The 21,689-nt window shown below is 40.3% G+C and overlaps 1 protein-coding gene across 2 annotated transcripts in view; it reads left to right on the forward strand.

Annotated features, from left to right (window-relative positions):
* The first annotated feature begins 3,162 nt into the window (after positions 1 to 3,162).
* nat16 (N-acetyltransferase 16) overlaps positions 3,163 to 21,689 on the forward strand; it is a 63,140-nt gene continuing 44,613 nt past the window's right edge. The window contains exon 1 of one of the 2 annotated variants that reach the window (XM_072376683.1): positions 3,163 to 3,316. The gene's annotated coding sequence lies outside the window, so the exon portion shown is untranslated. The remainder of the gene's footprint in view (positions 3,317 to 21,689) is intronic. The other variant, XM_072376684.1, reaches the window with a different exon arrangement.

Below are 21,689 nucleotides of genomic sequence, written 5' to 3' on the forward strand. Positions count from 1 at the left end.
AGCATAACATTTCCAATGAGTCTACGTCATACAAAGCCATGAAAAAAACAAGTTGCCAAGCTAAAGAAACCAACAGATTGCATCAAAACTTCTCTTTGATCCAATCCTCCGTCCTGAATGTGCACGAGGCGACTGTGGAAAGAAAAAACTCCCTTTTAACAGGAAGAAACCTCCATCCGAACCAGAACCAGGAAGGGCTGCCATCTGCCTGGACCAGCTGGGGGCTGAGAGGACAGGAAAGAGGGGACAACAAGCACCGTAACACCAGGCCAGAGATACCTGCTGAGAGAGAGAAACACAAGTTTTTTTTTTTTTTTTTTTTTTTTTTTTTTTTTTTTTCTTCCCCCTTGTCCTGTTCAGCATTATGGCAGCAGAATTGTAGTCTGAATACCTTTGATGCCAAACAGATTTGCTTTGCCAAGGGAAGTTTTATAAATGTAAAGCTCCCCTTGATGCCCATTTATTTATTTTTGTTTACAATATATAACATGTAATAGAACTGAACCGGACCGGGGGACAAGGAAAGAAGAAGAGGAAAGAAGAGGAAACAGAACAAAAATAGAAACAAAAACCAGACAACCAGCTGCTACACCTGTAAAAAACAAAACAGACAACAATCCATGGCCTCTGAGGGGAATCCAGCCTTAGCGCCACCAGGAGCACCTGAAAGCAGACAAGCAGAGAAAAAACAAACACACAAACAAACAAAAACAAGCACAAGAAGCGGTAATCGCATACAACACAGCTGTGGATAGATGACCTGAGACGACATGATAACACATCAACTGCTTAGCGAGCATGCTACTGGGCTAATGAATGTGTGTGTGTGTGTGTGTGTGTGTGAGAACATGCAACACCCATGGCACAGGATCTACATGGTAACCGTGGTTAGTTATGAGTGTATAAGTGTACAGGGCCACAATCCACAGCCCCCCCCCCAGCAATCAGAAGCAGGCAGAGAGGGCCACAAGACCCAGGCCACCAGCAGCCCCCACGGAGCACAGAACCCAGGAAGCCCACCGCAGGGACAACCACGCATCCACCCAGAAGACGGCAGAGGAAGCCCCCGGATAGAGCCCCCATAAGCATAGGGCAGAGGCCCTCAGAGAGCCAGGGGCAACAGCCCACCGACCCCGCCAGGTCCCAGCCGCCCAGACATGGGCCGTGCACTGGACCCGGGCCCCGGGAGCCCGAGCGCCCCCAAACCCCCCGGCAGAGGCCCCACCCAATACCCAGGAGGGCCAAGTGCCCCAGACAGCCACGCAGTGGGTCAGCGCTTAACACAAGTTAATGACAGCAATGATGTCATATGTACATGGAGGGAGGAGAGGTGCATCATGGGAGCTCCCCCAGCAGTCTGGGCCTATAGCAGCAGAACTATGGGATGAGCCACCTATCACTTTGTCAAAAGGTAAAGTTTTAAGCTTAATCTTAAATTCAAATAAGTTTTATTTATAAAGTACCAAATCACAATGTCATCTCAAGGCACTTCAAAGATATTTTGAGATATTATAATTGAAGCCAATTAGAATCCCATCCATTCTAATACAAAAATAATCCAAATCAATTTAAAATAATTAAATTCCAAATTGGTCCAATTCATACAAAGCCAATTAAATCTAAAATCTGATATATAGCCCCGTACTTGTGTACAGATGTTCTAAAAAGGCGGCATGTGAGAAAGTAAATGTTCGAAACATTAGCGCTGGATTTTCCACTCAGCCTCTTAGAACAGTTTCCAAGCACCTCAGCATGTGAGAAAATGTATAAATATGTCAGCAAATACTCTGAAGCGTTTGCTGCCGCTGTGCAGGTGTACAGGTGTGTATGCTTGTCGAGGTTGACCTGTATGCTGCTTTCCATATGGTCAAGCTGTCGTGGATAGGTAAATATAGATGGAGTGTTCGTATTACCACACAAAGGAGCCTTATTTACAATTCTCAGTGTGTTGTAAAGAAAATTTCCACATCGGATGCTCACTCTTGCATGCGCTAGAAACCCATTCTGCTGTTCTGTCTCCAATACCGTGTGGCTTCACAACGTAATTCACTTGATTAGCATAAATTTTGTTTCTGTTTTTTAAGTGAATATTTCTGATAACAAAGGGAACCTCACAAAGGCTTTTCTGGAGTCGTTTATTTTTTTAATTAAAAATTCTAAAAAGAAACCCAACTGATCAGTTTGAAATGTACGAAAGCTCAGTCAGTGATTTGATTAGCATAAAGGCACTATATGTCATGAATGGTGAGGTTGGGTGCGATGCATGGTGGAAGTTAGGACCCGCATGCAGATATTTTTCAAAAAGTAAAACTTGATTTATTCAAACTCAAAAACAACACAAGGCCAGAAAACGAAAACCTAACCTATGAGAAAACAACTTGACAGTGACTATGAGGAAAACCTGACATGAACAGAGACCAACCTTAAACAACATGAACGACAGTGAGGATCTGGCAGAGTCCACGGGGGAACCTGGAAACTAACAGATGTGTCACTATAAAACATAAGCTATGGCCTTAAAAATCAAACATCATAACAGAGCCATTGGATCCACTCACTTGACCTACCTTGCTGTGCTGTGGCATGAAAAAGTAGCTTTTAGATGAAGACATATATTGTTGAATAGAAACATTTGTAGGGAAGAATGGTTCCATATTCATGATAATTTTTGTGCAGAATTTGTCTGGATAGTTTCTGTCCAAAGAACTTTTAAACCCGCATTGTGAGTGATTACTCTATGTTATCAATAAAAACATGAACATTTAAACTATTCTTATATTGTCACGTTCATCAGATTCTGATTACATATAATTGCGATAGATAAAGATCAGACTTCAATGGTAGCAGTTGAAATATCTTTTTTAAATCAAAGTATTTGCCCAGTTGTGTTGCAGTGCAGTTTTAATCCCTGCTGGATCACATTCAGAGGCACAGTGAATGAAATGTCACGTTCAAGGGCTGCATCAAAGATGCAGGAGATGCTTGGGGTTGATGATGGGAGTAAATAGTGTTTGCTAGTGTTTCATCGTTTGTACGTGATAGAGGTTCACATCCAGACATGGCTTTGCAGTTGAGATAACAGTGATGTTGAGATGATGCCAAATTGGAGAGTATATTCAAACGCTGACGTAAGAGACTTAGAGGGGCGGTGCTTAGAATTCGTGTTGAGTATCCAATGAATCTCCGACAGCGCCGGTCTGTATGTCTTTCATTCATCAGGAGTACGGTGCATTGCGTGGAGCAGTTAGATACCTTTGACCATACTGTCTCCTCCAACCACCTACATCAAGGACACCACCACTGAGCATCATTCGCGGTAAGACCCGCAGTGCACAGGGCTGGAGAGCGTCTGTCGGTTCAAAACAGACGACCCAGCACTGTCCTATAGGCTCTGAGGGGGAAAATTACCAGCTAGTAGCATCACTGTATCGGCTATGGTGGTGTTTAGTAGGGCCGCAGAGTTCATTATGACGTATAGATGTGATGGTATTGTTTGATTTTAATCTCTCGTGTTTTTTTGTTTAGTTTTTTCACTTAATTGTGGTAGGATGCTCAGGAATTACAGGTATCTGAAGTGACCTTGTTGGATCATTTAGACCTAATCGCACGGTAGGCACCATCTCTAATGAGGACACACAAAAGCTGCATTTGGAGCTTAAACCTTGAAGATGGGCTTCGGACAGCTAAGAAATATTCACGGGCACGTCCGTCAATTATCTCCATTTGAACGCAGTCCTAAACATTTCATGTTGAATGTGGGGAAAATAGGTCAGAACGGTCATAATGCGTGTTTCCTGTGCATGAATTCTGCCCACCTGCTTACTCCTTTCATGCAATATAAGAATTATGAAAACATGCTGAAACGGATTAATGAAAATTTGACAGCCTACAATATAATATTTGTAATAAGATATCAGAAGTCAGTATGCTACTTATAGTAGGTTATACTGTAAGTAACATACATATTTTTTTATACTTAGTTACTGTAATGTACATTTTTAGCTGTGTCACAGCTGGGCCATCTGTGGGCTGTAAAATGTGTTGGAAAAAAAGGTCAAATTTAAGAACACAGCTGAGCGATCGCTGTCCACCATCTAAAATGTGAATCCAAACAGAAGGCAAGGCTTTCCAAATTACATAAACCAACATTTTAATCATATAAACTATGTCACATGTTGTAAATGTAAAATGTTCCTATTTTTAAAAGAAAATATATTAGCTCATCTTCAATTTGATGGCAACAACACAAAAACATTTGGACTGGAGCAACAAAAAGCAAGGAAAGTAAGTGGTACTGAAAAGAAATAGCTGGAGGAACATGTTACAGCTAATTAATTAACAGGCAACAGATCAGAAACATTGTTGGGTATAAAAAGACTACCTTAGAGAAGCAGGATTTCTCATGCATAAAGATGAGCAGAGGTTCAGTATTCTGCAAAAATTGTGAAGATTCAGAGAAGCTGGAGACATCTCTGTGCTGAAGGGACACGGCCAAGTGTCAGTAATCTTCAAGCTCTCAGGCAGCACTGCATTAAAAACAGGCATGATTCTATTATGGAAATCATTGACTGAACACAATTCACCATGAAGGTTAAAGCTCTAGCATGATAAGAGGTCACATGTGAACATGAACCAGACACATAACCATCCTGTTTGAGCCTATGCTCATTTAAAACCGACTGAAGCAAACTGTTCTGTGGTCAGGCTAATTAAAATCTAAAAATATATTTTTGAAGTTGTGGATGCCTCGTTTTCTGGATCGTTATCAGTGCTGACTTCAAAAGCGTGCATCTCTGGTATGGGGGTGACTATGGAACTGACTACTCTTACCAGGTACTACACTGGCCTCCTTATATGCCAAACCTTTCGCCAATTGAGGACATTTAACACATCAAGAAATGCAAAATCAAAGAAGAAATAGGACTCTTGAGCAGCTTGAGTCTTATATCAGACAATGATGGGACAATGTCCCTCTCCCAAAGGTCCAGGTTTCCTCAGTTTTCTGATGTTTACATGCTGATGCTACACAGTGGTAAACCTGGTCCTGTCCCAATTCTTTTGAGATGTGTTGCAGCAATCAAATTAAAGATAAACTAATATTTTTCTTTAAATAGTAAAACGTCTCACTTCCTATGTTTGATATGTTTTCTTTTGATATGTTCAACTTTTTTTGGAAATAGTGTTGTAGTATTAGCACTGAGGAACCTGGCACACTTATTTAGCACTTTCAAGTTAGGGCTGCAACCAAAGACCGAAGGGAAATTTAGGGGCTTCATTGCAAATTGGATGAATTCATATGCATGTACCACTGCTGTTTTTATTCAGTGTGAAAAAGATCTTCCTTTCTTTAATTTATTTTCACCACTTTGGATTATTTTTACAGTCCATTTACATAAATCCACCCCCAAAATTTAATTTGAATTACTTTTGCACACTGCTGTATGACTTGTGACAGTTTGAGTATTCACCAACTTTCAGATATTATCATCCACTCCTCATTGTTTGCTTGTTTGCACATAATTTTAGCTCATTCAACATATAAATTGCCCTTTGTTTTTAACTCAGTGTACTACAACATTTTCACACAAAACTGTATGTGTAAATGCAATGAACAGTTATCTTGATTGATTACCTATTAATCAACCTATAGAGCATTTTTCATCGTTATTATTTATCATCAGAAAAGAAATTAGAAACACTCACCATCTCCACAGAACAACTGATGTCATCTAACCTCCTAAAGGAAAAACGTCAGGGGCTTGGGGTTTCGGGTGATGCATTGGTTTAGTGTTTCTTACAGTTGCTGTGCAGCTTCAAAGTTTGAGGCTTTGTTGACTTGGTAACAAGTTTAGAGTGGCCTGTGTATCACAACCATGTGGGTTACACCGGCCCACTCAAGCACTTCATGCTTTATGATGAAAGCTGCAATCTCATTATCAGTTTTGTAGGAGTTTTGAATTCTTATTAGTTGTGTTTTGATGAACAGTTTATGATTCACATTATAAAGTTGTACATTAGATGGCATTACTAGAAATGACAAACAAACTAATGAGGTGTTTCTGTGCCGAGAAAATAAACATTGCTGATACCTGGCAACATGTTAGAGCAGTCTCAACTGAAATTTCCGATGACCTCTGTGGTGTGGTTATTATCCAAAACTCAGTTAGCTTTAAAAGATGCATATTATGCCTTTTTTAGAAGTTGACAGATATTTCTGAGGTCTTAATGAAATGTCATGCTTTGGTCAAAATAAAATAGAAGGGAAAACTATTAGAGTGGGGAGTGAGCAATTCAATTCCAATACCCCCACCCCCATCCCCACATCATGAACTGATAATGACTGATCAGCATACACTCACGACTTCATTCTCCTCATGCATGCGTGGATTCTTTACAGGTTCTCCAGTTTCCTCCCACCATCCAAAAACATGCATGTCAGGTTCATTGGTGACTCTAAATTGACCCTAGGAGTGAGTGTGGATGGTTGGTTGCCTCATTTGTCTCTGTGTGGCTCTATGATGGACTGGCGTCCCCTCCAATGTGTACCCCACCTCTCACCCAATGACAGCTGAGAGAGCCCCACCCGGGATAGAAAATGCGTACTGTGCTGCTGAAAATGTTTCTGCTGGTATTTCTTGCACATTTTCACATATGTTGTGATGTGTATGTGTAACCATGTGTATGTGTAACCATGCCAATGGGAAAGTTGTTTGCATGTTGGAGCAGCTGACTGAGCTTTCTAAAGCCCAAGTAATGCTGGTTAGGAACAACACAGAGAAAAATTTATTTTCTCAAATGTCATGGGAAAAGTGAGATCACTGGCAGGTTAAATGCACAAACTTGGAGCCTTGACAAGGATGCACCAGGAAAGGCAATATTATTTGTTTCACTGAGAGATGGCTGCAGGTGCAACTTTTACACCTCTCGACCTGGCTTTAGTCTCTACAGGCAGGCAAAGACTGCAGATACATAGATAATATTAAAGGAAGTGTGATTGCCTTGCTTGTTAACAACAGATGGTGTAATTATGGACATAATTTCATGGGAGCATCTTTGTACCTTGGATGTTAAAGTGTTGGCTATGAGTTTCTGTCCATGTTGTGTGTTTACTTGTCTTCTCTGCTGGAGTTATGTGACATCTTTAGCTAAATTGTTGTCAAGCTACAAAAGTAACACCCCAATTAAGTTTTAGTTTGCAGTTTGGATTTTTTCCTCGGTTGATGTGGCCACTGTCTGTGTATGAGATTCCATTTTCTGTTTCAGAAAAAATGGAAAGATTAGTTAGCCTTTACATTAGGAAGTGGCTAGGTGTTCCTAGATGTATAAGTACTGTGGCACTGTATGGGAAAGGCTTACTCCAGCTCCCAGTATCTAGTCTAGTAGAGGACTTTAAATGTACTAAGTTAGGATAGAATTCCTGTTAGCTGGGAGTAAAGATGTGGTAGTTAGTAAGGTGGTTCCAAACCCAACCAAGGGGAGGAAATAGAATCCAAAAATGCCAGCTCATGAGGCAGAAGCAACCCTTAGACATACAGAGATTGTGGGTAATGTTCAAATAGGGGCTTGGTCCAGGCAAACCGGTATAGAGCAGAGCAGGTCCCAAGGAGAAGAGAAAGCTTGTTCTTGAGCAGGTTCGTAGACAGGAGGAAATGTTAAGGGGTACAAAGGAAGTGGCTCAGGCTAAGCAGGGACAGTGGTTTAATTGGGAGGGTGTAGAGAAGAAAAAGCTTAGTTGGAAAGAGCTGTGGAGTATGGAGGAAAGGAGTATTAGATTTTTGATAGGGGCAACATATGATGTATTGTCAACTCCCCAGAACCTAAAACTCTGGATAAATGTTTATGTTCGTTATGTTCAAGTACCGCAATTCTAAGGCATATTTTGTCAGGCTGTAAGGTTAGTATGAAGAAGCTTAGTATTAAGAAGCTTAGCTGCAGGTATTGAAGATAAACAAAGGCAGGTAAATTTAGGAGGGTCTGAGGTGAAGAAAGTGGCAATTCAGTTTGTTCAAGAGGGGGAGAAAGTTAATGAGACAATTAGAAGGCAAGGCAGCTTAGAGGATGCTTGTTTTTGGGAGATGCATGTAGATTTAGGAGAAAAGCTTGGTGTTCCTCAGGAAATAGCCTCTATAAATCTAAGGCCTGATATAGTCTTGTGGTCTAGGAGTAGAATAATATTTCATAGAGCTGACTCTTCCTTAGGAGGACTTAGTTGTAGAAGCATATAAAAGGAAAAAGCTTAGGTATGTGGAGTTGGGGGCAGAAGCAGAGCAGCAAGGATGGAAAGTTAGGATATGTCCAGTGGAAGCAGGATGTAGAGGATTTGTTGCAAAGTCTGTTGTCTCATTGTTAAGGGAGTTGGGTATAAGTCAGGGGTCTGGAATCTTTTTGGCTGAGAGAGCCATGAAAGCCACATATTATAAAATGTATTTCTGTGACAGCCATATAATATTTTGTAACACTGAATACAACTAAACACATGCATTTTTAAGTAAGACCAATCATTTTAGAGTATAGTAAGTCTCAGAATTTATTTTCAACAACGTTGTTATACAATAATAACAAAAAATACTTCTACCCATCAATGTGACTTGTGGTGCTGCATGGTTTTGCTGATGGCTTTGTAGTCTGGTTGATACGTGGTGAGGTTAAGCTTCATGCAGGCGTTGAGGCTTCCATCCATTAAACGTGATCGTAGGTTGGTCTTAATGTTTTTTAGATGTGAGAATGACTGCTCACATGCATACGTAGAGCCAAACATAGTTAATATGGCAATACTCACACGCTGCAGTGTGTGGTATGTTACGGGAAGCGCGATCCAAGTTTTGAAAATCAGCTGGTCTGCTGGTTGAAGTTTTTTCATTTCTGTCCATTTGTGTTTGCTCGCCAGCTCTGCTTGCTGTCGTGCAAGTCTTTCTTAATCTTCATTCAGTGACTGTAATTTATCCATCCACATGTCTGAGGCCTTCAGGTCAGCAACTTCTATCTCAAAATATCTGATGGAGACACCAGGGATGTAACTCAGGTCGGCTTTGTCCACTGCACACTCCTGTGGATGAGTGATGAACTTAAAAAGACGAGTACACTCACCAAATTCTCCAAAGCGTGCTTTGACTGACTGCAGGAGATTAGATGTGAAACCAGCTAGCTGCTGGAGATCAAATTTTTGAGTTTTGAGTTTGCCAATCTTGAAATTTTTCCGACAATGGGAAACAGCAAATGACAAAAACTTTTTAAAACTGTTTGCAGATGCTGCAATCATGTTTATATTTATATCAAGGCTTCAACAGGACATCAATGTGGGATTAGTGTATGTATGTTTGTACATTGGCTAACACACCGGCATGCTGGCTGGCGCTGACACGAGTTTATATCATTTCATGTGTTTAGGTACATGACATGTCATCAAAATATCCGGTGGACAAAATAATGCAGTAAATGCAAACATTATCAAGCTATTTGTCCAGTCATACCAAAAACACTCCATGTGAAAATACACATAGTTACACTATTGATCAGAAAGGGAAACTTTTTAGCAGTGTAGCTAAACTATTACTGTACTACAACCGTACACTATATTGCCAAAAGTATTCACTAACCCATTCAAATAATTAAATTCAGGTGTTCCAAATACTTCCATGGCCACAGGTGTATAAATGCAAGCACCTCGGCATGCAGACTGCTTCTACAAACATCTGTGAAAGAATGGGTCGCTCTCAGGAGCTCAGTGAATTCCAGCATGGTACCGTGATAGGATGCCACCTGTGCAACAAGTCCAGTCGTGGAATTTCCTCTCTACTAATTCCACAGTCAGCTGTCAGTGGTATTATAACAAAGTGGAAGTGATTGGGAACGACAACAACTTAAAATGACAACTTTCTGCAGAGTCCATCGCTACTGACCTCCAAACTTCATGTGGCCTTCAGATTAACTCAAGAACAGTGTGTGGAGAGCTTCATGGAATGGGTTTCCATGGCAGCTTGCATCCAAGCCATACATCACCAAGTGCAATGCAAAGCGTCGGATGCAGTGGTGTACAGCACGCCGCCACTGGAGTCTAGAGCAGTGGAGATGCATTCTCTGCCAGATGTTGAAGTGTGATTCGTCACTCCAATCTGATGGACTGTCATGATCTATGTCTATGAACTCTTAATGCTTCAGCATACCAAGAGATTTTGGCCAATTTCATGCTCCCAACTCTGTGGAAACAGTTTGGGGATGGCCCCTTCCTGTTCCAACATGACTGCGCACCAGTGCACAAGGTCCATAAAGACATGGATGAGCCAGTTTGGTGTGGAAGAACCTGACTGGCCTGCACAGAGTCCTGACCTCAACCTGATAGAACACCTTTGGGATGAATTAGAGCAGGGACTGTGAGCCAGAACTTCTGTCCAACATCAGTGTCCAACCTCACAAATGAGCTTCTGGAAGAATGGTCAAAAACTCCCATAAACGCACTCATAAACCTTGTGGAAAGCTTGCCCAGAAGAGTTGAAGCTGTTATAACTGCAAAGCGTGGGCCGACGTCATATTAAACCGTATGCATTAAGAATGGGATGTCACTTAAGTTCATATGCGTGTAAAGAAAGATGAGCGAATACTTTTGGCACTGCAGTGTATATTTATGTCATAAAATAATTGTACTCAGAGACCTTCATCTTTATCAGAAACATACCGATAATGTAATGTTAACACACAGAGAACGGTACATAGCTTTCAGTGTCGCAATGAGAATGAGAAGAGGTGCAGGATTTCTGAATCGCAGAACATGACTGTTTAACTAGAAATCATTCAATTAACAGTAATTAAATGATGGGTTAACACGATTGTTAATCTTAATAAAGTAATAGCAGTAATTACTGCTTATAAGATAGTGTGTGCTAAGCTTATTACCAAAGCTGTTGACATTAGTTACCGCTAAAAGAGAAAAGTCCAGCGTTGAACTGGACCGAGCTAATAAAACAGTTGATGAAAAGTGGTTGCTACACATACACAGTAATTTGCACAAACTGCAAGGTGAAATGTTTCTATTTTGTCATATGTTTAAGCCTAAACTTAAAAAGAAAAATGTGCGAATTACAGTTGCTTTATTGGGAATTTGGCTGGATCATTTTTACAAAAAGATGGAGTTTTGTAGCATGTGTGGAGCACCGTGACCCATTTAAGTCTAGTTCAACATATACATGCGTACATACAGATATACTAACCACCAACCATGTGATCTTGGTGTGTTATTCCAGCTTTTAAAGCTTAAATTTTGTATGATTTGAATCAAAAAGTTTTTAATTGCATCTTAGAAGTTTGGTTTTGTTCTCACTAGCAAAAAATGTTTTTCTTCTACTACTATATGAACATGCTCTTTTATAATTTCTTTGTCATTAGCTATATGTACATACAAATTTTATTTCTTCACTTAAGTTTGTGTAAATTTTGAGTTGGTTGTTTTTTAAAATTCAAGTCTTGTTAAATACATTTCAGGAAGCCAAAATATTTGCTTCAAACAATTGAAAGTTTGGAGAGCTGATTTGAATTCTCTGTAGTTCATCAGATTGTTGATTCAACATCGTACTCTTCCGATCACATCCATGTGTTTTTCTTGTGTATTATGGGTTATGAATTGAATACTTAACTGCATTTCAAGCTTGCATGGTTGCTAGAGAGTAAGAGAAGAACAGAGAAAGAGAAGTGAATAGAGATGGGGAGGTTAGAACATGATCTGATGTCTTTCGACAGTTTGGTATTTGGAATTGAAAGACTGGTGGCATTATCGTATTAATCACGCAGGGTAGTGAAAAACAGGAAAGCAAAACATGCCGATCCTATTCTCTCCACTTACCCATTTACCATTTACTCACACTTTTCACACTGTCTCTGACACTGACAGTGGATGAGTTTGTAGACAGAATTGATGTGCAGTACTATACATCACCTGTGATGGACTGGCAACCTGTCCAGGGTGTACCCCTCTCGCCCGATGACTGCTGGGGTCGGCTCCAGCCCCCCAGAGACCCGACTGACGGATTAAGCGGGTATAGAAAATGTATATATGGATTTATAGACCAGCATCACAACTTTAACGTCTATCCTCTGATGGACAGGCAGCCAGTGTAAAGACCTCAGAGCTGGACTAATGTGGTCCACTTTTTTGGTCTTAGTGAGGACTCGAGCAGCTGAGTTCTGAATGAGCTGCAGTTGTCTAACTTACTTTTTAGGTAGACCTGTAAAGATGCTATTACAATAATTAAGCCTACTAAAGATGAATGCATGGACTAGTTTTTCCAGGTCCTGCTGAGACATCAGATCTTTTAACCTTGATATATTCTTAAGGTGATAGTAGGCTGACTTTGTTATTGCCTTAATGTGTTTTTCCAAATTTAGGTCTGAGGTCTGAGTCCATCACTACACCCAGATTTCTGGCCTGGTTGGTAGTTTTGAAGCTCTGTGGTGACCTGTAATCGTTTCTCTTTGGCTCCAAAGACAATTACCTCAGTTTTGTTTTTGTTTAGCTGGAGAAAGTTGTGGCACATCCAGTCATTAATCTCCTGAATGCATTTTCCAAGGGCCTGTACAGGGCCTCGGTCTCCTGGTGACATTGTAATATATATCTGCGTGTCATCTGCATAGCTATGGTAGTTTATTTTGTTGTCTTTTATAATCTATGCCAGTGGGAGCATGTAGATGTTAAACAGAAGAGGTCCCAGGATGGAACCTTGGGGAACTCCACATGTGATTCTTTTCTGCTCAGATGTAAAGTTACCTACTGACACAAAGTACTTCCTGTTCTCTAAGTATGTTTTGAACCAGTTTAGTACAGTTACGGAAAGACCCGCTTAGTTCTCCAGTCGTTTGAGTAATATAGTGCTATAGTTATTGCTATATTATCAGAATAATATGATAAATATTGCACATTTGATTGATATTGCACTTTGAAATTAAGATTTTGTTTGTATTTTAGTGAGTCCTTATTTTGTTTTTGCCATCAGTCTGAGTATGGCAGGAAGGAAGCTGCTGTGTAAGAGTGTTGTGTATGATGAAACTGTCAGACTGTTTGCTGAATGTTTGTGTCTGAGGAGGGTTTGACCTGGATGATGACTGTGTTGATAATGTTTTGTACTCTTTTCTTGCAGTGTTGTGTGTATACGAAGTCCATTGATTGAAGATCAGTCCTAATAATCCTCTCTGCAGTCTTTATGACTCTCTGGAGAGTCTTCCTCTCTGCCTGGTGTTTCCATGGCAGACAGTGATGCCAGTGGTGAGGATGATCTTTACCAGTCCTCTATAAGCTTGAGTAAAATGTCAACTGATCACTCCTGCCTTCCTGAGCAGCTGATGAAATAAAACCGCTGCTGTGCCTTATTCACTGTGGCTGTGGTATTTACGGTCCAGCTCAGGTCGATGTCACATGAAGGACAAGAAACTTGTGGCTGTCAGCTCTCTTCAACTCATTCCCATTAATGTAGAGAGGTTGCAGAGGCGGTGTGTGTTTTCTAAACTGTATTATTATTTCACTACATTAAGGATTAGGTCATTCTCCTCTCCATAGACAGGAATGTTTTTGAGCAAGTTCCTGTATGCAGACTCATCCCCACACTTTATAAAGCCCAGGATGGTTGTGTTATCAGTGTACTTGATGATGACAGTGTTGATCTGGGTGGAGACACATTCATGGGTGTACAGGGTGAAGAGTTTAGGGCTGAGAATACAGCCCTGTGGTGATCCTGTGCTGATTGTGAGTTCAGAGGAGATCCCGCCTCCCATCCTCACCACCTGTGGTCTGTTTGTGAGAAAGTCCAAAATCTAGTCGGGAAAGTCGGGAGCCGATTTCCTGGTCTGATGGTATTAAAGGTTCTGCTGCTGTCCAGGTGTTGTAGGGTAAGTGGAGGGCCATGGCCACCATGTAATCCACTGATGCGTTGGAGGCTGTAAAGTGTGGTTGTGTGGTTTCCTTATAATGGATGGATTTTAATGGGCACATACTGGGACTCTTTCTTGTAATTTAATTCTTAAACTTTAGTATATCTACATTAGCTTTACAGCCATCATAACTTAAAGTAGTTACAGAAGGGGGGCACTGGATAGTGTTGTGGTATGATTGCTACCTGCTGTGTGGGTGACCTGGGTTCAAATCCCATACTGCAAGTACTACCTGCAATTGCATTGCACACATTTGTCTTTAGTTTTCTTAAAATGTTCCCACACTTTTGAGCTCTGTTGCCGGGTAGCCATGAGTTTGCTGAGTTTTTCAGAGACAAAATCGAAACAATCAGAAGTTCTATAAATAAGCCTGCACAAAACTTATTACCTTCCTATCCCACTGAAGTTACGGCAGTAAAAATGTCTGAATTTAAGACCGTTGACCTATTTACCCTTGAAAAGATTGTCTCACAATTAAACATATCCACCTGCTGTTTAGATCATTTGCCTACAAAGTTTCTAAAACAGTGCTTTAATCATCTCTCTAAATACTTGCTACAGATTGTCAACTGCTCGATCTCATCTGGTATTTTCCCACAGGGCCTAAAAACTACTGTTATTAAACCCCTACTAAAAAAGAGCACTTTAGACCCATCTGTACTAAATAGCTTCCTGAATAGTAATGATCTGTTTGATATCTTTCAATCTGGATTTTGCCCAAACCACAGTACTGAGACGGCGCTAATTAAGGTGATAAATGACATTCGGCTAAACTCTGACACTGGTAATATGTCAGTTTTGGTTTTACTGGATCTAAGTGCTGCATTTGATACTGTCGACCATTCTATACTATTAGAAAGATTAGAAAAATGGATCGGACTGTCTGATACAGTCCTTTGCTGGTTTAGATAATACCTACAAGACAGAGCCTATTTCGTTTCCATTGACAACTTTGTCTCCCAGAAGGTTGATATGAGGTGTGGAGTTCCTCAAGGTTCAGTCCTTGGTCCTTTCTTATTTAACCTTTACATGCTTCCCTTAAGAAAACTTTTGCGAGACAACAATATCAACTACCATACCTATGCAGATGATACTCAAATTTACATTGCCCTCTCTCCTGATGACTACAGCCCGATTGATTCCCTTTATCATTGCATCTCACTGATAAATGACTGGATGTCTCACAATTTCCCACAGCTAAATGACAACAAAACAGAAGTTATTGTTTTTGGCCCTAAGAAAAATGAGAGAATTGAGGTCAGTGCTTATCTGAAAACCCTATCACTACAGACTACAAGCCATGCCAGAAACTTGGGTGTTATATTAGATGCTGACTTACACTTTGAAAACCAGATTAATTTTCTCACTAAGTCGGCAGTTTACCACAGTTTTTGAAATAAAAATATAGCAAGTATTAGAGGCCTTCTATCTAAACCAGACCTGGAAAAACTTGTCCATGCTTTTATCTCGAGTAGACTGGACTACTGCAATGGGCTTTAAACCGGCCTTCCAAAGAAAACCATCCAAAAATTGCAGCGTGTTCAAAATGCAGCTGCACGGGTACTCACAAAAGACAAAAAATATGACCACATCACACCAGTTCTCAGATCTTTGCACTGGCTCCCTCTGTGTGAGAGAATTGAATTTAAAATTAATTTGCTGGTCTACAAATCCCTAAATGGTTTGGGCCCAAAATACCTGCTAAATCTTCTTATTCCCTATCAGCCATCAAGAACCCTGAGGTCACTTGGAAAGGGACTGCTAACGGTTTATAGTCCTAAGACAAAACATGGTAAAAGCATCATTCAGACATTGTGCTGCTTATTGCTTATTAATTCTATCTTGCACCACTTCTGGTTCCGGCTGTTACAGAAGGTTTTATTGTCTTGCTTTGTTTTACGTGTCTTTGCACGTTTTTATCTTTTTATCTTTTCATCCTTTAATTCTGTTATTTATTTTCCTGCTATGTAAAGCACATTGAGTTACACTTGTGTATGAAATGCGCTTACAAATAAAATTGCCTTGCCTCACTTTACCAGAGCCCGTCTGGTTTAACTTCCTGTGACATTATGGCTGACCCCCAGTCATACTGCTCATGTGTGTCAAGGACAGAAATCCAGACACAGCAGCGGAAGATGCCACAGCAGTTTTGAGAGAAAAACAAACAAACAAACAAAAAAAAGACAATTGAATTAGTCATCGACGAATTTAATAGTCGACATAATCGTGACTAGTCAGCTAATCATGGCAGCCCTAGTCAGGAAGCTAACTCAAAAACTTTGACAAATGCTACGTTTTTGAGCATGGCAACATATCTTAAAGCCATTCATATGTGTTCAAGCCACAATTAGATCGAAAATATGAAAGCGAGCAGCATAATGAACAGTTAAAATAAAGATTATGTTCTAATGTCTTTTTCGTGTATATATATATATATATAACACGTGGACAAAATTGTTGGTACCCCTCAGTTAAAGAAGGAAAAACCCACAATTCTCACTGAAAGCACTTGAAACCTGCAAAAGTAACAATAAATAAAAATTCATTGAAAATTAGATAATCAAAATCAGCCATTACTTTTGAAATGTTGATTAACATAATTATTTAAAAAAACAAACTAATGAAATAGGGCTGGACAAAAATGATGGTACCTCTATAAAAGATTGGAAACTATTTGACCAGAGGGACATGATTAACTCAGGTGTGTCCTTTAATTGACATCACAGGTGTTTCCAAACTCATAATCAGTCAGTCTGCCTATTTAAAGGGAGACAAGTAGTCACTCTGCTGTTTGGTGAAAAGGTGTGTACCACACTGAACATGGACAACAGAAAGCGGAGGAGAGAATTGTCCCAGGACATCCGAAAAAAAAATTATAGACAAACATCTTAAAGGTGCAGGCTATAAGACCATCTCTAAACAGCTTGAAGTTCCTGTGACAACCGTGGCTCATATTATTCAGAATTTCAAGACCCACGGGACAGTAGCCAACCTCCTTGGACGTGGCCGCAAGAGGAAAATTGATGACAGATTGAAGAGACAGATCGTTGGAATTGTATCCAAAGAGCCCAGGACAACCTCCAAAGAAATTAAAGGTGAACTCCAAGGCCAAGGTACATCAGTGTCAGATCGCACCATTCGTCGTTGTTTGAGCCAAAGTGGACTTCATGGGAGACGACCAAGGAGGACACCACTGCTGAAAAAAAATCCTAAAAAAGCGAGACTGGAATTTGCAAAAATGCATGTTGACAAGCCACAAAGCTTCTGGGAGAATGTCCTTTGGACAGATGAGACCAAACTGGAGCCTTTTGGTAAGGCACATCAACTCTATGTTCATAGACTCAAAAACCAAGCATACGAAGAAAAGAACACTGTCCCTACGGTGAAACATGGAGGAGGCTCAGCAATGTTTTGGGGCTGCTTTGCTGCATCTGGCACAGGGTGTCTTGAATGTGTGCAAGGTAAAATGAAATCTGACGACTATCAAGGCATTCTGGAGAGAAATGTGCTGCCTAGTGTCAGAAAGCTTGGTCTCAGTCGCAGGTCATGGGTCTTCCAACAGGACAACGATCCAAAACACACAGCCAAAAACACCCAAGAATGGCTGAGAGAAAAGCGTTGGACTATTCTAAAGTGGCCTTACGTGAGCCCAGATCTGAATCCCATTGAACATCTGTGGAAGGAGCTGAAACATGCCATTTGGAGAAGACACCCATCAAACCTGAGACAACTGGAGCAGTTTGCTCATGAGGAGTGGGCCAAAATACCTGTTGACAGCTGCAGAACGCTCATTGACAAATACAGAAATCGTTTAATTGCAGTGATGGCCTCAAAAGGTTGTGCAACAAAATATTAAGTTGTGGGTACCATCATTTTTGTCCAGCCCTATTTCATTAGTTTTTTTAAAATAATTATGTCAATCAACATTTAAAAAGTAATGGCTGATTTTGATTATTTAATTTTCAATTAATTTTTATTTATTGTTACTTTTGTAGGTTTCAAGTGCTTTCAGTGAGAATTGTGGGTTTTTCCTTCTTTAACTGAGGGGTACCAACAATTTTGTCCACGTGTGTATATGCTTAGTTTCTGATTAACAAGCTTGGCGCTGAAGCACCAACTTTATGATTGGAGACTTTCTAATTCCTGCTGAGCTACAGCCACCCCAAAATGCAAAAAACTAAAACCCCATGAACATAACAAAAACTAACATACCCTAAACGGTTATAAGTCACATATGTGCAGGGTCAGGTCAGAGTGCATACACAGTGCAAACAGTCATAGTAGTAGTTGCATTGTAGTGCCATTTGCGCATCATGTTTGCTGGACTGATTAAGGGCAAGTGTTGCACTTAGCACAATGCTGGGCATCTGTGTTTGTTGCCTTTCAAAGGCAGTGTGTGTTGTAAATGTTCTCCATGGCTGTGAGCTGCAGCTCTTGTTACCACCTGCTGTAGTGCTTTTTGATCAGCTTCGGTGCATCTGTGGAACCACACACAGATATAGTAGGATAGGATACTCTCTGGTACTACGATAGTAGTAGAGCAGCACCAACTGAGAAAGGCCAGAAGAAATAAAAACACTGTTGAGCCTTCTTTATTTAACCATTTTCATATCATATTGCATATCATATTGACATATCAGATGCAATGTGTGTTTGAGTATCTTGCCCGTGGACACTGGCCACTGGCCTTACAATTGCTAGATACCTGCATTTTCTTCGGAGCTACAGTCTCCCCTACAAATAAATGTAGTTCTTGTTACCAGGGTTAAACACGAGCTCCTTGGTTTTACCAGATTTCGTCTGTTTTCCTAATAAAAGATGGACAGTAGAGCTGTATGCATCTTTTTGATTTGCATAGAATAAATCCGTTTCAATACAACGTTTCATCTTCTCTGGTTTAGCAGAGAGGGAGACATGGTTATAATCCAAAGGTTGGCACAATTGCGTTAGGATATTGTGTTTGTAACTTTGCAATGGCTGAGCTGATAACATCATAGGTAGTGTTTGCAGTCAACTTCAGCTTCGATCAGGGGTAAGTCACATTCAAAGTCCCTTGCCTCTGCTTCCACTGTGGAGGGCATACCAGTCAGATTGAGAAGAGCATTCTTTGCACTGCACATTATATGCAGTTGTTGTCAGCAGTACTCTGTCCCCACTTTAAACAGTGATGGCGAAGCACTGCTTACTCGATCTGAGGTAGCTGATGGCATGCCAGAATTTCTTTGAGGTCGACTGAAAGTAATTTACCCCAGCCTCACCAAACTCTAGTCACACTGAAGTTTTTGCTTCCTTAGTTATTTCTTTTGACCTTTTGGTAACTTAGCTTCCTCCAAAGTCCCACAATTTAACCAATTTTTATAAGAGGTTGTATCCCAGTAGATCCCCACTGGTACCCCAGCAGAACACTTGAGTCCCCAAGTGGAGCAACTTTTAGCACCCCACCCACAGACTCCAAGAAGACTGACTTGTCTGAACTGTCGTTAGATGCATAAGCGCAGACAGACAGAGCCCTTTACCTAAACCCAAAGGCACAGAGAAGCCCCTCTTTCGTCCACTGTGGAAAACCCCAACATTTGATCAAACAAATGGGGGACTAGGAGGAAGCCCATCTTTGTCTGCCACCTTTCACCCAGGAAAACTCGAGAGGAATAAAGCCAGCCCCTGTCAAGGAGATTGGTTCCAGAACCTTTGCTATGCTTCGAGGTGAGCCTGACTATATCTAGCCAGCATCTCTCAAACTCTCACACAAGCTTGGGCTCCTTCGCCATCAGTTAAGCAATATCCCATTGGTCTGGGCTGCTATGCCTTTGACTGCCCCCCTATCCAGAATTCACTGAACCCTTACAGCGCATCGTGCAGGTGATGGGTCTACAGGAGCAAAGTCTCTTCTAAATTTATTTAAAAATTTGCCACATCTAGCAGCTTGGATTTCTGCCTTTCCTTTCACAGCTTCCTCAGTTTCATCTTTGAATTCTTATAGTTTTTATAGCAAAAGTATTTGTTTAAAGTTTTTTTTAATATGTGGATACCTGCTAAAACAAGTATATTGAATCTGTTTCCATTGCCATTCAATATGTGTTTACCCTCAATACTCCAAGTACTACAATATATGAAGAACTAGAGTTACATACAGTGATTATTGATACCCTCCAGAGAACAAGTCTGTAAGCTACAACACAAAGAGATTGTATTACATTATATCCTAGAGGCTTTGTTAGATCACAATTTATTTCAAGCACAGCTTAATTAAATTATTAGTTGTTCATTATTTGTTTACATCAACATAAAAGTTGGACCACACAGCAGGACTCAGGGCCTGGTCACATTCTGTGTGCGTATGTCTTGGGAAATCAAATTATAAATGGATGGCTCTAAATGCAGTTGTGAACACACAGGATAGATTGAAGATGCAATAAGATCTGATTGTTTAGACCATACTCAGAGGTGGCCCATGACACATCTATCTACATTTGTTTTAGTAAAGTAATTTTATTTATATAGCTCCAGTATCCATATTGGGTTTCCTGAAAAGTGATTTAACAGCAGCTTGTTTAAAAAAAAAAAAGAAAGCAGGGACATAACCAGATGTCACTTATTAATTACTGACAGAACATGAGGACCAATAGTATCAAACACATTTTAAATAAGAATTTGGGTATGATGTTAAGTAGACTTGGTTTTCATTAAGTCAGCCAATCTCCTTAGCTCTTGTGGTGAATTAGGTGAAAAATTCTCAAGGATTATTGGCTGGCAAGTTTGTTTGGCCGGCAAGCTTGAATGTTGTCATTTATCCAAGGGAAACACTTGGCTGTTGATACCAATCACATTTTTATAGGAATGACTCTATCTAAAACAGAGAGGCAATGGTTATTAAGACACTATACTTGCTAATCAGTATCAGTGTGTGAAGATGGAAACTTGACAGGGCTCCTGTGAAAGGCAGCTGAAAATTTACAGGCTGACAAATTGTTGGGAATGTAAGAATGAACCTCTTGGCAAAAGATCAAGATTAAAAGACAAATCAAATAAAACACAGTGATGATCAGAAAAGAAAACATCCTTGAAGTAAACAGAGCCAATATTTAAACTGAGCCTAAAAACGAGACCCTGAGCATGTCTTCTAACATGTGTAGGGCCTGTAACATGCTGAGTGAGATTAAAAGATTCTGCAATATCAATAAAACGAGAGGCATATTTATTGAAGGCATTATCAACATGGATATTGAAGTCACAAAGAATGAATTAATAATATATAATTTCAATATAGATGATATATATATATTTTTCCCCTTGTCCTGTCCAGCATTATGGCAGCAGAATTATAATCTGAAAACCTTTTATGCCAAACAGATTTGCTTTGCCAAGGGAAGCTTTATGAATGTAAAGCTCCCCTTGATGCCCATCAACTGCTTATTTATTTATTTTTCTTACAATATATAACATGTAATAGTGCCGAACCGGACCGGGGGACAAGGAAAGAGGAAGAGCAAAGAAGCAGAAACAGAAACAAAAATAGAAAGAAAACCCAGACAACCAGCTGCTACACCTGTAAAAACAAAATGGATGACAATCCACGACCTCTGTGGAGAATCCAGCCTTAGCGCCACCAGGAGGACCTGAAAGCAGACAAGCAGAGAAAAAAACAAACACACAAAAAAGCACAAGTAGCGGCAATCACATACAACACAACTGTGGCTATAGATGACCTCAAATCACAGGGTAACACATCAAATGCTTAGCGAGTATGCTACTGGGCTAATGAACGTGTGTGTGCATGA

This window comes from Leuresthes tenuis, unplaced genomic scaffold, assembly GCF_036924035.1.
Source record: "Leuresthes tenuis unplaced genomic scaffold, fLeuTen1.0.hap1 SCAF_22, whole genome shotgun sequence".
Classification (NCBI taxonomy): Eukaryota; Metazoa; Chordata; class Actinopteri; order Atheriniformes; family Atherinopsidae; genus Leuresthes; species Leuresthes tenuis.